The 11955-nt window shown below is 39.6% G+C and overlaps 1 pseudogene; it reads right to left on the bottom strand.

The window, feature by feature from the left end:
- Positions 1-245: 245 nt before the first annotated feature.
- On the bottom strand, positions 246-11462 carry LOC104213459 (probable copper-transporting ATPase HMA5; annotated as a pseudogene).
- Positions 11463-11955: the final 493 nt, after the last annotated feature.

Genomic DNA, 11955 nt, shown 5'->3' with positions numbered 1-11955 from the left:
CATCTATCCTTTTCCACTTAAATAAGCTTTGTCTATGGTTGATCAGTTCGAACCCCTAGGTGTGCTAATGTTAGGATCGACCGGCTCATCCTATAAAACTTTTTTTTCTTCTCCAAAACTGCTTCTGTTTCTTCTCAAAAGCATTTTTTTTTTCTTCCAAAAGCTTGGCCAAATACTTCTAACTCCCATAAATTTCAGTAGACAGAAAGGTCGAGGAAGCTACCATTATGAGAATGCAACCAAGCTAGTTTAACCCACATATCATTGCGCTCTTACTAATAGACCAAAGCCCGGAGCAACATATTTACATGCTTTAGTAATGAAAACATTATACTCCTAATATGTAACATATTTACAGATCTTAGGACTCAATAGTTATGCCTCCAATTTCAAGGTTATCAAGCTTCTTTGGCCTCTTGTAATTCTTCAGCAAAAGAGAGCTGCAGACAACACTTACTGAAGAGGCAGCCATTGCTGCTCCTGCTACCCACGGCGGCAAACGAAATCTAGTAGACGGGAAAAGAGCTCCGGCAGCAATAGGGATGCCAAGAAGGTTATAGCCAAATGCCCAAAAGTAGTTCAGGCGAATTCGGCCAAAAGTTTTCCTGGAAAGATCAATAGCAGTTATGACATCTTCAAGATTGCTTTTCATTAGGACAATATCAGCTGCCTCAATAGCTATATCTGTCCCTGCACCTATTGCCATTCCAACACCTGCTGCTACAAGCGCTGGCGAGTCGTTAATTCCATCTCCCACCATTGCAACAACTTTTCCCAAACTCTGCTGATCAATTAAGAGAATTAAGCACCAGCCTTAACAAATAGGGGTGTTTTACTGGACACGTAGTTTAAGAAAGGCTTTTGGCACATACCAAAAGTGTCCTCAGAACATGACATTTCTATGGCTATAACATACTTTAAGGGTTAAATGTAAAATTTAAGCTAAATAGGTTCCAAATATGAAAATGCGTCATTCTTTTCCTCAACGGACTAGAAAAGAAAGAAAAAGGGCAGCCCGATACACTAAACTCCCGCTATGCGGGGGGTCCGGGGAAGGGCCCGACCACAAGGATCTATCGCATGCAGCCTTACCCTGCATTTCTGCAAGAGGTCGTTTCCACGGCTCGAACCTGTGACCTCCTAGTCACATGGCAGCAACTTTACTAGTTACGCCAAGGCTCCCTTTCACAGACTAGAAAAGAAAGAGTGTCATGTAAAATAGAGCAGATGGAGTACTAATCAGTATAATAGAAGAAAATTTTAGTATTAAATGAGGCTAATTAGTTCTTTAAAAGCAAAATGTGTTATCTTCACGGACTAGAAAAGAAAGAGTGTCATGTAAAATGGAGCAGATGGAGTACTAATCAGTATAATAGAAGAAAATTTTAGTATTAAATTAGGCTAATTAGTTCTTTAAAAGCAAAATTTGTTATCTTTTCAAGTTATCAAAATTTACCTGTAGTTCCTTCACTTTTTCTGCTTTGTCTTCAGGTTTTGCTTCTGCGATAACATCGTTAATGCCAACTTCCTTGGCAATGGCATTAGCTGTTCCCCAATTGTCACCTGTTACTAGCTTACTCTCAACATTCATAGACTTAAGAAGAGAAACGACTTCACGAGCTCCAGGCTTCACTGGATCAGATATAGCAACAACACCAATCAGTTCACTATCAATTGATACAAGAATTCCAGTTTGAGCCAATTCTTCTGCTTCTGCTAGTATTTCATCGGCATCAACAGGAACAGAAATGCCTTGCTCTAACATCAACCTCTTGTTTCCAACTATTACTTTTTTGTTGTGGATAACAGCCTTCACACCGTGGCCAGTTATAGACTCAAAGTCCTCGGCTTCAGGCCACACAGGATTCTCCTCATCCTCTCTAAACTTTTTAGCATATTCAACAATTGCCTTGGCCAAGGGATGCTCGCTATTTACCTGAAATTCAAGTTTAAGATATTCTTCTTAGATATTGGCAAGGATAAACGCTTGTGTTCATTATATTAGAAAAATGTTTGACCATGATAGTGTCCGAGGAACTCGTGAGCCAGAAAAAATTAACAGATAGGGTACTGCTGCTCATAACTACTAGCTATCCATCTAGCCCCCGATAGTGAAGACTCAAAGAAAAGATTGAATGAGGTCATTAACGTTAGAGCTTCATCCAATCCACTGACTTCAAAAATGATAGTGCCTCATATTGTCTGCTTAAGCAGAGTCAGCAGGAGAATATCGGAGCATTATCTTGATAAATCTAGTTTAAAAGGCATAAACTGTTCTGAAGGGTATCCTGTGATGCTACAACTTTAACTGCACTAATATTATGCAACAAATTCCAGGCTCAAAGAACATCATTTCTAAATGCTTTCGAAACTAGCAGGGGGACAGTAACGTGGCTAAGTTAACAAAGGCGATAGAACTTGTAGGGCAACAAAAGAATACTCAACAACAGGGGCCACTCAACAAGTCCAAACCAGACTAAAATTTACCTCCGCTGCAGCAACCAATTCGTAAAACTCTCGAAGTACCATAGATCTGAAAAGCTTAGTATTTACAACGACTGGTTTGCCCATTGTAAGAGTCCCCGTCTTATCAAACACTATACAGTTCACCTACAGGAACAGATGATGAATTTTTGTCAAGTTAAATTTTTATGAACTGGCATTGCCGGAAGCATAGTTCAGAATTTTTGGGACGTACCTTTTGTGCGCTTTCCAAAGCCTGCCCGCCTTTAATAAGAACACCTCGAGAAGCACCAACTCCTGTGCCAACCATTACAGCAGTTGGAGTAGCAAGACCAAGAGCACACGGGCAAGCTATAACCATAACAGATATACCAAATTGAAGGGCAAGCTGAAAACTATCAATAGAAGACGGAATCCAGGATTTAGGATAGCTGTTGTACTTCCCAGATAAATACCAGGCCAGCCAAGTGGAAAAGGAGAGAATAATAACCTGAAATAGCAAAAAGATCATCAACTCTCTGAGAGTCATAAGATGATAACATAAATCTCAACAGCAAGCCAGTTAATACTCACAAGAGGCACAAAATATTTAGAAATACGATCAGCAAATTTTTGAACAGGAGCTTTAGCCATTTGTGCTGATTCAACCAGCTGAACAATCTATGAAAGAGCACTCTCTGATCCAACTTTAGTAGCTCTAATATGCAGAACACCATTCTCATTCACAGTTCCTCCAATCACCGTATCGCCTTTCCTTTTGGCCACTGGCCGAGATTCTCCAGTTATCATGCTCTCATTCACGTGGCTTTGTCCCCAGATGACAAAACCATCACAGGCTACTTTTGCTCCAGGAAGGATTCTGATCACATCGTTCTTCTGTATCAGTCGGCTATCAATTTCTTCCTCTTTCACCACATTCCCTTCGTCATCAAACTGTAATAGTGTTGCTGTCTCAGGGGCCAAGTTCATGAGCTTAGCAATAGCCTCGGATGTTTTTCCTTTGGCCAAAACTTCAAGATACTTCCCAAGTAGAATGAAGGAAATGAGCATTGAGCTGGTCTCAAAAAAATCAGTAGACTTGAAGCTTGGAGAAGTTGCAGCTCTCAACACCGAGTAGACAGAATAAAAGTAGGCTGCATTTGTTCCCAAAGCAATCAGAACATCCATGTTTGCAGAACCATGACGTAGTGCTTTGTAAGAACCAGAGTAGAAATGTCGGCCAATGATGAATTGCACGGGAGTAGAGAGCACCCAGCGCAAAATCTCACCAATGCTAAGCATGTTGACAACTTTAATATCCAATCCATCCTTCAGACCAGGAATATACATGAAGACCATGGAGGTCAAGAAAACCGGAATGGTAAAAACCAAGCTCCAGAGAAAGGACTGACGATAGTGTTCGATTTCTTCTTGTCTATGGGATTGTTTCCCATCTCCTTCCGGAAATATCATTGCCTTGAACTCTCCAGAACCAGTTGACTCAATTACTTGAATAAAATTTCTAGGTCCTATTATATCTGATTTATAAGAAATGGATAACTTCTTCAGTTCAGGATCAATATCAATGTCTTCAATGCCCGAGAGTGCTCTAAGAGAACTTTCAATAATCCTCATTGAATCTTCAGTGAATACTCCATCAACTTTCAGCAATATTTTGCTCCTATCTTCTCCTGTGCTAATTAATATGGCTTCAAATCCAGTATCTTCTATGGCTTTTAAAAGCTGACTGTAAGTTAATATCCTCGGATCATATTGGATTTCAGCCTCTTCGGTTGCTAATGCAACTTGTGCTTTCTGTACGCCGGGGATCAACTGCAAAGCAGATTCAACTGTTGTGGAGCAAGAAGTGCAGGTCATACCTTTTATACGTATCCGGCAGACTTGGGAGGTTTTTTCATTTGTCTCCTCTGTAATCAGTGTTGTCTCGAATCCAACATCTTCTATGGTCTCGCGGATCATTTCCTCCTGCACATTTGGGCAATTATTCTTAGCAACCGCTTTGTCCAAACATCTAACAACTTAAAGAACAGTAGCTCTAGTATTTCTTGAGAAGTAGAAGTATATCTACGCGTAGCTAGCACTGAATATTAATATTAATGACCTGCATAGCTAAGAAGTCTGGAAAACCAATTACTAACTTTTACTTCTAGAATTACTGCTGTATGATGCAGGGTACTGGTACTAATATGTCAATGCAGATTTATTGCAGTACTATGGATAATTTTTTTACCAACGTCATTAGTTTTAATACTAGCTGAAAACAGATGAATCTGACCTCAAAAACGCTCATTGCTCAAAGTAACTGCAATCATGCTAAATTCAAGAATCCGCAAATAGACATCGATAAACACCAACTCCCAAGTGAAACTAGCCCACGAATGAGCGAAGTTTCTCAAAATTTTGGAGAACAATTGATAACGACAATCTTGATTCTTCAGGGTGAAGTAGCCGAAAATCAGGGTGAAATAGACTAGATAACAGAATTCTACTTCCACTTACGCAACCAACATTTAGCCAAAAGTGAAAACTTAAAGGAAGAGCAAAAGGATTAAAAACTGGAACTTACCAAGTTGCTTAGAAGATATACAACATATTCAATGGAATACCTCACTTCTAAACAAATAACCATGTTGCTTACAACATGCATAACATGTTCAGTGGAGTATGTTCTATACTATACGTGTTAGCGGAAACGTAAAAGAAAGAACACAAGATTTAACGTGGTTCGGATCAAAATAATCCTACGTCCACCAGAGAACAATTGCCCTTTTAATATTAACAAAGGAAGGGGAGATTTCCCAATTACACTTAAGAGAATTTCTCTCTTAACTCTCTACTCACTACAATGTATTGTATTATTTTGGGATGATTTCTACAAGTGAAGGAGTGCATCTATTTATAGAGGTAAAGACCTCCTCTTGATGTCATTGGTGACATCAAACTACCTCCTCTTGATGTCATGGGTGACATCAAAGGAGGAAGCTTCCTCCTAGCATCCACACCAACTCTTTCCACCAACTCTTCCAATTGGCATGTCATTGTTGACTAAACATAAACCAACATTTTCAGCATGCCATTGTTAACTAAACATAAACCAACATTTTCAATCTCCACCTTGGTTTGCGTTTCGAGCGTGTGAACAACTCTGGCCAAAACTTCTAAGCTTACTGGGCAACCCCGTTGTAAGAAACAAGAAGAATCAAACCATTGTTGAACATACCACCTCCACCTAGCAACTGTTCTCTTCGGAGTTGCATCAGTTGATGCACACCCCCGCCAAGTCCTTGCAGTGTGCAAACTTAGCGAGCGGGACTATCTTGGTCAACATGTCTGCAGCATTATCGTCTGTGATAACCTTCACGACCTTGATAGTTCCCTCATCAATAACATCTCGAATAAAATGAAATCTGACATCAATGTGTTTAGTGCGCTCATGAAATCTCTGATTTTTCATTAGATGAATAGCACTCTGACTATCACATCTAAGAGTTGATTCCAGCTGAACCAAACTCAATTCCGCTACTAAACTTTTCAACCAGATAGCTTCCTTTACCGCCTCCGCTGCTGCCATGTATTCTGCTTCTGTCGTAGACAAAGCGACAATCGACTGCAAAGTCGACTTCCAACTGACGGCACTGCCAACGAGGGTAAAGATGTATCCAGTTGTGGACCTTCTTCTGTCAAGATCTCCTGCATAGTCAGAATCCACATAACCGAGAATTGAAATACCTGTACCACTTTTTCGAAAGGTAAGACCAACACCAGAAGCTCCTTTGAGATATCTCAATATCCACTTGACAGCTTCCCAATGCCTCTTTCCTGGGTTGGACATGTATCTACTTACCACACTTACAGATTGAGCAATATCTGGACGTGTGCATACCATAGCATACATAATACTACCAACTGCACTGGCATAAGGAATCTTTGACATATGCTCCACCTCATCCTCGGACTGAGGCATTTGTGACTCTGAAAGTTTAAAATGAGGAGCTAATGGTGTACTTACAGGCTTGCACGTTTGCATATTGAATCTCTCGAGAACCCTTTCAATATACCTCTTCTGAGAAAGATGTACAACATCGTCTTCTCTTGAAATCTCCATACCAAGGATTTTCTTTGCAGCTCCTAAATCCTTCATGTCAAATTCCTTACTCAATAGTTTCTTCAAAGCATTTATCTCTGTAATGTTGTTAGCAGCAATAAGCATATCATCAACATACAACAGTAAATAAATCATTGAGTTACCAGACATCTTCTTGTGATACACACAACTATCAAATGCACTCCTTGAGAATTCATGTGTAGTCATGAATGCATCAAACCTCTTGTACCACTGTCTAGGGGATTGCTTCAAACCATACAAAGACTTCTTTAGTTGGCATACGTGATCTTCTTTTCCCTCAGCTAGGAAACCTTCAGGTTGATCCATATAGATTGTCTCTTCTAGATCACCGTGTAAGAAAGCAGTTTTGACATCAAGCTGTTGAAGCTCCAAGTCAAATTGTGCAACCAATGCTAGTAGCACGCGAATTGAGCTATGCTTCACGACCGGAGAGAAAATCTCATTGTAGTCAATTCCCTCCTTTTGGCTGAAACCTTTTGCAACCAATCTCGCCTTGAACCTAGCATCTTCCACTTCAGGAATTCCCTCTTTCTTTCGGTAGACCCACTTGCATCCAACTGTCCTCTTCCCCTTTTGTCTTTTCACTAAGACCCATGTCTGATTCTTGTGAAGAGACTCCATCTCTTCAGTCATGGCTAACCGCCATTGTGCGGCATCCTTGCAAGAAGTTGCTTCAATATACGAGGAGGGCTCCAGATCTTTAATCTCTTCTTGTGCAGCTACGAACGCATATGCAATCAAGTTTGCTTGATTTATAAGGCGTTCCGGTTCTCGTGTCTGCCTCTTCTCCCTCCCCTTCGCAATTGTGTATGGTTCATTGACAGCAAGTTCTTCAACGCCTACATCTTCTGACTCATCTTTAACCTGAGTCTCTTGATCCTTTTCCTTGGCAAGCTCCACCGGAAGCTCCACCTGCTCGTTGTTCTTGTTTCCTGAAAACTCCACGGAAACTTTACGGGGATCAAGTATAGAGGATTCATCGAAGGTGACATCTCTACTAACTATAAATTTGAGTAAAGACAAACACCAAAGTTTGTACCCTTTTACTCCATCCACATACCCTACGAATATGGCCTTCTTAGCCCTTGGTTCAAGCTTTCCTTCATTAACGTGATAATAAGCTGGACACCCAAATACTCGTAAGTATGAATAGTTAGAGGGTTCACCTGACCATACCTCATTCGGAGTCTTAAAGTCAATTGCCGATGCTGGAGATCGATTGACAATATGAGCAGCAGTGTGAACTGCTTCAGCCCAAAATACTTTGGACATTTTGGCTTGTAGGAGCATACAACGAGCCTTTTCAAGAAGAGTTCTGTTCATTCTCTCGGCAACTCCATTCTGCTGTGGGGTATGCCTGACAGTCCTATGTCTTGAGATCCCATGAACCTTGCAGAATTCATTAAACTCTTCATTGCAAAACTCCAAGCCATTGTCTGTGCGAAGATACTTGATTTTCCGCTCCATTTGATTTTCAATCAAAATCTTCCACTCTTTAAATGCTTCAAAAGCATCACTTTTTGCCTTCAAAAAATACACCCAAACCTTTCGTGAGAAATCATCAATAAAAATGAGAAGATACCTCTTTCCGCCCTTCGATGGAAGTTTAGAAGGACCCCATAAATCTGAATGGATGTAGTCTAGCACTCCTCTTGTCTTGTGTTTGCCAGTGCTGAAGCTGACCTTCTTCTGCTTCCCTAGAACGCAGTGCTCACAGAAGTCAAGCGTGCTGATCTTCTCACCTTCCAAAAGTTTACGATTGCTCAACATCTCCAGTCCACGTGCGCTCATATGACCCAGTCTCATGTGCCATAGTCTTGCCTTGTCATCATTAGATAACTGCACTGTAGATGCATTTGCAGAGCCAACAATGGTGCTTCCGGCCAATGTGTAAAGGCCGTTCTCCAGCTTGCCTTTCAGCATGACTAAAGAACCTTTAGTCACCTTCATAGTTCCTGCTTCGCTCATGTACCTGTAGCCTTGTTCATCCAGAGTACCCAAGGAGATCAAATTCTTCTTCAGATCAGGAACATGACGGACTTGTGTAATAGTCCTCACGATTCCATCATGGCAGCGAACCCGAACTGAGCCAATGCCAACTATTGCACAAGTTGCATTATTGCCCATTACTACGGTTCCTCCACTTTTCTCGTAGCTGCTAAACCAGTCTTTTCGGAACGTCATATGCAGAGTACAAGCAGAGTCTAACACCCATTTGTTTTCATAACTACTATTATTATTACACGATGTTGTTAGTACATAATCATTATCAAAATTATGTACCTGTTCAACTGTAGATGCACTCGCCTTTTCCTTGGACTTTGACATTGGGCAATCTCGTTCAAAGTGCCCCTTCTTGCCACAACCCCAACACTCTGTATTCTTCTTGTTCACACGAGACTTTGATCTGTGCTTTGATTTGGTCTTTCCCTGTTGGCTAGTCCGGCCTCTTACAAAGAGGCCACTTGCCTGGTCATCTCTATCTCCTTCAATGTGCCTCCGCACATCACTAGAGTTAAGTGTCTGCCGCACTTGCTCAAGCTTGATAGGCTCCTTGCTATACATCATTGAATTCTCAATATCACGATATCCTGAAGTCAATGAAAATAGCAAAGCACATGCAAGCGTCTCCTCCTCCCTTTTAATTCCTGCAATCTGTAAGTCCATGACAAGTTTATTAAACGCATCTAAATGATCTTGTAACGAAGTACCTGACCCCATCTTAAATGTGTGAAGACGCCGTTGTAACAACATTCTTGTTGTCACTGATCGGTCTTGGTATAGCCCTTCTAGCTTTTCCCACAACTGTTTGGCCGTCTCTTCGGTACCCGTACTCACTTCACAAAGCACGTTAGGTGCAAGGGATAGTTGGATTGCACTCAATGCATCCCCTTCAATCTTCTCCTTGTCGGGAGCTGATATATCCGTAGGATACTTTCCGTCAATAGCATGGATTGAACCTTCCCTCCGCAGTAACGCCATCATCTGGATCTTCCAGATATTGAAGTTGTTGCGTCCATTGAATCTATCAATTTCAAACTTCATGGAACTCATATTTGCTTGTTCTTTCTCCTTGGATCGTTAAAGAATCATGTCGCTCTGATACCAATTGTTAGCGGAAACGTAAAAGAAAGAACACAAGATTTAACGTGGTTCGGATCAAAATAATCCTACGTCCACCAGAGAACAATTGCCCTTTTAATATTAACAAAGGAAGGGGAGATTTCCCAATTACACTTAAGAGAATTTCTCTCTTAACTCTCTACTCACTACAATGTATTGTATTATTTTGGGATGATTTCTACAAGTGAAGGAGTGCATCTATTTATAGAGGTAAAGACCTCCTCTTGATGTCATTGGTGACATCAAACTACCTCCTCTTGATGTCATGGGTGACATCAAAGGAGGAAGCTTCCTCCTAGCATCCACACCAACTCTTTCCACCAACTCTTCCAATTGACATGCCATTGTTGACTAACATTTTCAGCATGCCATTGTTAACTAAACATAAACCAACATTTTCAATACGATTAGCAGAATCCAGAAAGAACGTGCAAAAAATGAATTTTTTAACCTTCTTTCACCAGCTAAAATTCTCCAGAAAACTCTTGCAGAAATAAATAGTAGTGCTAATAAGAAATTGAAAGAAAATTTGGACTCACATTAACAAAACTACTGTAAAATAATAACTTGAACTATGATACTCAAGAAACTTAAACCAGCTCGATGACATCCTAATAGAATTTCTACGTAATAAAATAAGCCTGTATGATTAGCAGAATCCACTAAAACTTCCAAAACAACAAATTTTTACATTCTTTAACCAATTAAAAATCCCAGAAAATTCTTGCAAAAACAAAATAGTACTACTATGAAACAAATAACAACGGCATACCCGGTGTATCCTCAACTCAGCCCAACTCAGCCCAATACTTTTGACGCGGGGCATAAATTTATATATAAAAGTCTAATAAAATTGCCATTAATAGTAGCTCCGAACTTAACTTTAAGAATACAATCAGAGGGGGACCCAGGATTTGAGGGTCGGGGATGCATTTTTGGGTTCAACCAAAATCTGCTTTGTATATAGGGTGTAAACTATTATAATATATCACTATTTTCTAAAGACATATATACGTGTATATGGAATTTTTGCCCAACTTTACGGGTGTCAGTGACCCCTCCGGTACAATATAGGTCCGCCTCGAATACAATGAGTTCAATGCTAATCACCTAAAAGGTAACCCATAAAGTTTAAATCTTGGATCTGCCACTGTGTGGGGTCTGAGAAGGGTAATGTGTAGGCGGACCTTAACCCTACAAGCCTATCTTGTACAGGTTGACTGTTTATAAGAGACCCTCGGCGCAAGCACAGTCACAACAAATAATTGGAGGAAAATAAAATTAGACTCACATCGACAAAGGTGGAGTAAAAAATAACTTGAGCTTTGTTATTCAGTACATCAACAACAGCTTCTTTAATCCCAGGAAGTCTTTTAATTGCCTTTTCAACAGATCCAGCACATGCAGAACAACTCATCCCATTAACTGAAAAAACTGCCTTTGATTCGGTTCCATGTATACTTTTCTCTTCATCTGTAGATACAGAAACACCCTTTGGATATTTAGGCATTGATGGATAATGTGGTTTTGGTGATAATTCTCCATAATTACTGCTCTCATTTCTTAGACACGCAAATGAAAAAAACTTAGCAGTCGCCATTGATACAGAGGTTTTTTTCTGTGCTCAATTCTTGAATTGAACAGTTGGTGTTATATATTGAATGATGAATAAAAAATGGATTTTGTTTTGCTTGTAAATTATGCTTTTGCAACTTTAATTTATTTGGTTGGTGTTATAAAGTTGAGGGCTAGTTATTGGTGGATGTTGAAATATTTTAGGACATCTCACAGGATTACTGTGTGATCAAGATGTGTATTTAATTTCAAAGTATTTGATCAACCGACTATGTTTGTGTTGGTTAAAAAGGTTTTCAAAAAAAGTTCCCTAAAATAAAATCAAAGTTGTTTGATTTGAAATATATACAGTCAAACCTATTTATAACGGTCTCGTTTATTCCGTATATTTTTGAATATTATAACGAATTGTTGTTGTAGAGAACATATATTATAACAAAACATGATATTTGATTCCGGAAAAATTTAGTTTTTATAGTGAAATGTTGTTACACAAGAATGTTGTTATAGAGATGTGTGACTGTATGTACAGACAAGGCAGATTCTTGTAGACTAACACAAATATGTTCCAAAATTTTACTCAATATAGATTTTTATAATATTAGTATAATTTAACTCGTTATCAATATTATCTTTAATTATTTTATAAGTAATCTAATTGTATACCG

The sequence above is a fragment of the Nicotiana sylvestris genome, chromosome 8 (assembly GCF_000393655.2).
Source record: "Nicotiana sylvestris chromosome 8, ASM39365v2, whole genome shotgun sequence".
In the NCBI taxonomy this organism is placed as follows: domain Eukaryota; kingdom Viridiplantae; phylum Streptophyta; class Magnoliopsida; order Solanales; family Solanaceae; genus Nicotiana; species Nicotiana sylvestris.
This window is presented reverse-complemented; position numbering and strand designations above follow the sequence as displayed.